The following is a 5,201-nucleotide window of genomic DNA, read 5'->3' as shown; positions in this document are numbered from 1 at the left end:
TCAAGTTTCGATTTTCCTGTTCATGAAAAATGAAAGTTGGAACAGGGCCAAGCCCGAAGGCTCGGGATCAGGGCCAGCATCTGTGTCTCTCTGCTGCACTTTTCCCTTATCCTCTGGGTCAAGGGTAGCCTCCCACCTGGATACAGATCAAGACCTTGCTCTGCGGCTCTATCTCCACCTAGCAGAGAGCTGCAGCAGGGAGAGATAGTGGCCTCCTTGGTTGCATTACTCACGCATGACACAGCCTGTGGAGCCTCTGACCGGGCGCCCGGCCTGCCATCGGGGCCACCCTGAGAGTTTGTTAGGAAAGCCAAAGAATGAAAGATATGATTGACCTGTGCAGGCGGAGGACAGGACCCACTCCAGACCACAGTCAGAACGCACAGGCTCAAAGTGACAGTTATCCTTACTCTGTCTTTCCTTAGGCATCTTTGTGGTGTTTGTTTGTTTTTTTAAGATTTTGTTTATTCATTAGAGACACACAGAGAGAGGCAGAGACACAGACAGAGGGAGAAGCCCGATGTGGGACTTGATCCCAGGACCCCGGGATCACGCCCTGAGCCGAAAGCAGACATTCAACAGCTGAGCCACCCAGGCGCCCCTCTTACGCATTTTTATAGAATTGAAATTTAGACATTTATATTTTCCCACATATCTATTTATGCATAGTTTATTTATTTACTTTTAAAGAGTCTCCATCCCCAGCATGAGGCTCGAACTCAGGACCTTGAGACCAAGAGTTGCATGCTCCTCCAACTGAGTCAGCCAGGAGAGTCATTTCTATTTTATTTTTATTATTTTTATTTTTATTTTTTTCCCAAGCCAGACTGTATCCAGCTTTATTAAAGATACTTTTCATAAACAATCATGGTATTTCAGGCAGGACATGGGCGGACGATCGTTAACAGTATACCACAACTTTCAAACTCCCTTCTTCAATGGACTACCAAAAATCAGGGAGCCACTATAAAATCCAATGAAGTCTTCATGTGATTCTCTGAACAGGGCAAGTTTAGAGTGGAGGGTTGGCCGTTCACATTTAGCATGTTGTTTAACAACTTTTCACAAGCCGACCCTGTCTTTCAGGAAATGAAATGAAAATGGCAGAATTATCAATCTGAAGATCCACAAGCTAAAAAAAGGAACTCTTGTAAGGGACGCCATCTCAGTGGTGACACTGTAAAGTCCAAATTGCCTGACATACTGGGAACCATTTCATGGGGTCAGGTTCCAACAGGTCTCTGGGTTTAAAGGAGTCAAGTCTATGTTGAAGGCAGAGAGGGAGAAGAGGACATAAAAAAAATGAATTTTAGTTTTTCCACACCACCAACGTGGCTCATGTGTGTCAACATCAAGGAATCCCTCCTCCTGGGAGCCAAGAGGAAGTTTCTCAAAACTAGGAGGGGAAGGTGTTTTTCCCTCTTGTTATCAATCTAGCTTCAGAGATATTCTATTAGTGACATATGCCCTCCCCCCAAAACAACAATGAAGTGTTCCGTGTGCTAACAACATAGCTTAAAAAAAAAAGTAAAACAAAATCCTGCATTTTTATAAAACTTGATAAAAAAATAGTATTTCAAACTGTTACAGTCACCAGAAGTACACCGTTTTCAAAAATGCACACACTTCACTTGGCATCTCTAGCACCTTCAGCTTTCTGTGCCTGGTCCGTTTGGGCATCTCCATTTTCTGCAGGGTTGTTTCCATCCTTGCCAGCCTCAGCTTTCCCGTTTTTCCCTTTGGGTACCTTCTCTCCCTTCTTTGCAGGGGCCTTTTTAGATTTGGGGTCTGGCTTTAGAGGAGCAGGTTTAGCAGATAACGTTGCAGATCTTCTCTGTGGCTCATCCTTCACCTTGGCTTTATCTCCTTAGCATCCCCTTCAGCCTTTCTCTTGGGCATGGTGGCGACGGCGGCGGGACGTAAGCGCTGGATGCGGGGATGGGGCGGCACGCAGGCTTTGGCCGGTCTGGGGGTCGTTCTCACCTCTTCTTCTTCACCTCTATTTTATTTTTAAAAGACCACAGGAAGGGGCTCTTGGGTGGCTCAGTGGCTAAGCAACTGCCTTCAGCCCAGGGTGTGACCCCGGGGTCCCGGGATCGAGTCCTACATCGGACTCCCTGCGTGGAGCCTGCTTCTCCCCCTGCCTGTGTCTCTGCTTCTCTCTCTGTGTCTCTCATGAATATATAAATAAAATTAAAAAAAATAGACCACAGGAAAATCAGATGCTTTTCTAAGATGGTTCTTGGTTCTCAAGAGCGACAGTGGCTTCTTTCTTATTTTTACAGTTTCTTAGAAAGCGCTGTCAGCTTTTGTGCCGAAGCTTCCCCCCCCACCCCCACCCCTTAGCTGTCTTTAGTCAGAGGCGTGTTTGGGCAGGTGGTGTTAGGTTTTCCTGAGACCTGTGGAAAGTTGGACCAGTCCTAAAGGGGAAGCTTCTGGAACCCTGAACCCGGCTCATCGCGTATAACTGTGTGACTTTGGTAACTTTCCTTGCTTCCTCTGGGTCTTCACTGCCTCATCTGTCGGTCCAGGTATCTCACGGGACTTGCTTTGGGAAGACTGAAAATTCTAACGTATGTGCATCACATTAACCGGGACAGCGTCTGGACGATTGGGTTTCGTGAGGGTTAGCTATTGTTCTTCTAGTCGTGTGACGTCCTGAACAGAAACAAAGATGACTTTCACTTCACTTAGAAAGGAAACTGAAAGTAAATTCAGCAAAACAGCAAGCCTCTGTGTAATGATTTCCAATTATTCCCTGATGGCTGTAATCCAAGTGCCGGAAACTGTCGTAGCCAAAAGCATTTTGAAACATCACCACGGTCTGACTCAACCAAGACAGATTTCTTTTTCCTTTTTTGCTGGGTCACATGTGTATGGAGAAACGAAAACCAAGTCCTTTTATGGTTCACATCGGCTATCAGGTGTGGCACGGAGGTAGCCATGGAGGCTCATCAAGCCAAACATTTTTAAGGTGTGAATCCTACTTCAGCAAAGAGTGTCTAATTTTGGGTAAATTTTTACTTTACCCACCTTGTTAACCCATCTGGGGATCATGGGTATTAATATCACACTCACACGGGGCATTTTAAGGATTAAATGACATACGCCCAGAGTACTGCTTGCGTAATAAATGAGCAATTTCTAGCACACCACACAGCATTGCACACCAGGCCCTGCCCTGCACTTTGCATTCGCTAACTTATTTTACAGTTGGGGAGTGAGTATTTGAACTGGGATTTATTTATTTTTTTTTATAAATTTATTTTTTTATTGGTGTTCAATTTGCCAACATATAGAATAACCCCCAGTGCTCATCCCATCAAGTGCCCCCTTCAGCGCCCATCACCTAGTCACTCCCATCCCCTGCCTACCTCCCCTTCCATCACCCTTAGTTCGTTTCCCAGAGTTAGGAGTCTCTCATGTTCTGTCTCCCTTTCTGATATTTCCCACTCATTTTTTCTCCTTTCCCCTTTATTCCTTTTCACTATTTTTTATATTCCCCAAATGAATGAGACCATAAAATGTTTGTCCTTCTCCGATTGGCTTACTTCACTCAGCATAATACCCTCCAGTTCCATCCACGTTGAAGCAAATGGTGGGTATTTGTCATTTCTAATGGCTGAGGAATATTCCACTGTATACATAAACCACATCTTCTTTATCCTTTCATCTTTCCATGGACACCGAGGCTCCTTCCACAGTTTGCAGTTTGTTCTTTATAATTAAGAATCTGTTTCTTGATTTGTCTCTCTCTTTTATTCCCCTTTGCTCTTTTGTTTCTTAATATCCACATCTGAGTGAAATCATATGGTATTTGTCTTTCTCTGACTTATTTCACCTAGCATTATACTCTCTAGCTTCATTCATGTTGATTTAAATGGCAAGATTACATCTTTAATGGCTAAATAATATTCCTATCTATATCTGTATTACAACTTCTTTTTTTAAATTTATTTTTTATTGGTGTACAATTTACTAACATACAGAATAACCCCCAGTGCCCGTCACCCATTCACTCCCACCCCCCGCCCTCCTCCCCTTCTACCACCCCTAGTTCGTTTCCCAGAGTTAGCAGTCTTTACGTTCTGTCTCCCTTTCTGATATTTCCCACACATTTCTTCTCCCTTCTGAACTGGGATTTAAACACCTGCATCGCTGCTCAATGATTGATAATCAACAGCACGTTTTTTTCCCCAAGTTGGTTCTAACCGGGTCAGTCTCTTTTATTCATTCACGCGTTCATTCACTCACTCATTCATTGATTGAGGCATTCTTTCTTTCCTTCCTTCTCCTTTGCTTCAACAACTGCTTGTGGAGAGCCTCCTGTTTTTTTTTTTCTGATAAAATATTAATACATATGAATAACATCTAAATAAAGAAGTCAGAGTCTTTTACAGGAAAGATCTCACACAAGTCCTTGAACATATGCCCTAGTCCTTCCAACTTGTCTTCTTCCATTAACAGTAACTAAGGCTCAGGAGTGATGGACTCTCTGGTTCAAAGTCATGGCGTGCACAGGCCAGGGAGGGATTTCTTCTTCCATCCGCTCAAGGCGGGCATTGGCTGGAGGGGGCAGGCGGCAGCCCCCTTTAGGCTTTCTACACAGGACACCGTCTCTAAATGCATCTAAATGCAACTGGAAAACAGCACATGTCATCATCATTTTTCTTTAGCCAGAGACTTTCCTCAAAGCACCTGCACATCCTTAGGGTACCCCATGCTCCCAGATGTGGACCATTTCCTGTAGGAAGGTCCCAACAGGGGCTGCATCCCATTAGCAGATTGTGGCCGAGGCCTGAACCCTACTTCTGCTCCAATGATAACCCTGTCTTTTTTTTTTTTTCAAATAAAGATTTTATTTATTTATCCATGAGAGACAGAGAGAGAGAGGCAGAGACACAGGCAGAGGGTGAAGCAGGCTCCCTTTGGGGAACCTGAGCTGAAGGCAGACTCTTAACTGCTGAGCCACCCAGGCGTCCCTCCCCCCGCCCTGTTTTCTAAAAACCATACTCAAAAAAAATAAATAAAAAAAAATAAAAAAATAAAAAAAAATAAAAACCATACTCTAGGTTATGACAGCATGACCTCTCTCTGTTAGGCTTCTCTCACTCAGTGTTGAGTTTGCAGACTTAGCCACTTTGCTGTGTGTACCAGTAGATTGTTCATTTTCATAGCTGGTACCTACTGATTCCATTGTT

At 44.1% G+C, this 5,201-nt stretch overlaps 1 pseudogene; it reads right to left on the bottom strand.

Moving 5' to 3' along the window:
- Nucleotides 1-1,075: 1,075 nt before the first annotated feature.
- Nucleotides 1,076-1,899, bottom strand: LOC119869733 (annotated as a pseudogene).
- Between the last annotated feature and the right edge of the window lie 3,302 nt (nucleotides 1,900-5,201).

This window comes from Canis lupus, chromosome 17 (genome assembly GCF_011100685.1).
Source record: "Canis lupus familiaris isolate Mischka breed German Shepherd chromosome 17, alternate assembly UU_Cfam_GSD_1.0, whole genome shotgun sequence".
Lineage (NCBI taxonomy): Eukaryota > Metazoa > Chordata > Mammalia > Carnivora > Canidae > Canis > Canis lupus.
This window is presented reverse-complemented; position numbering and strand designations above follow the sequence as displayed.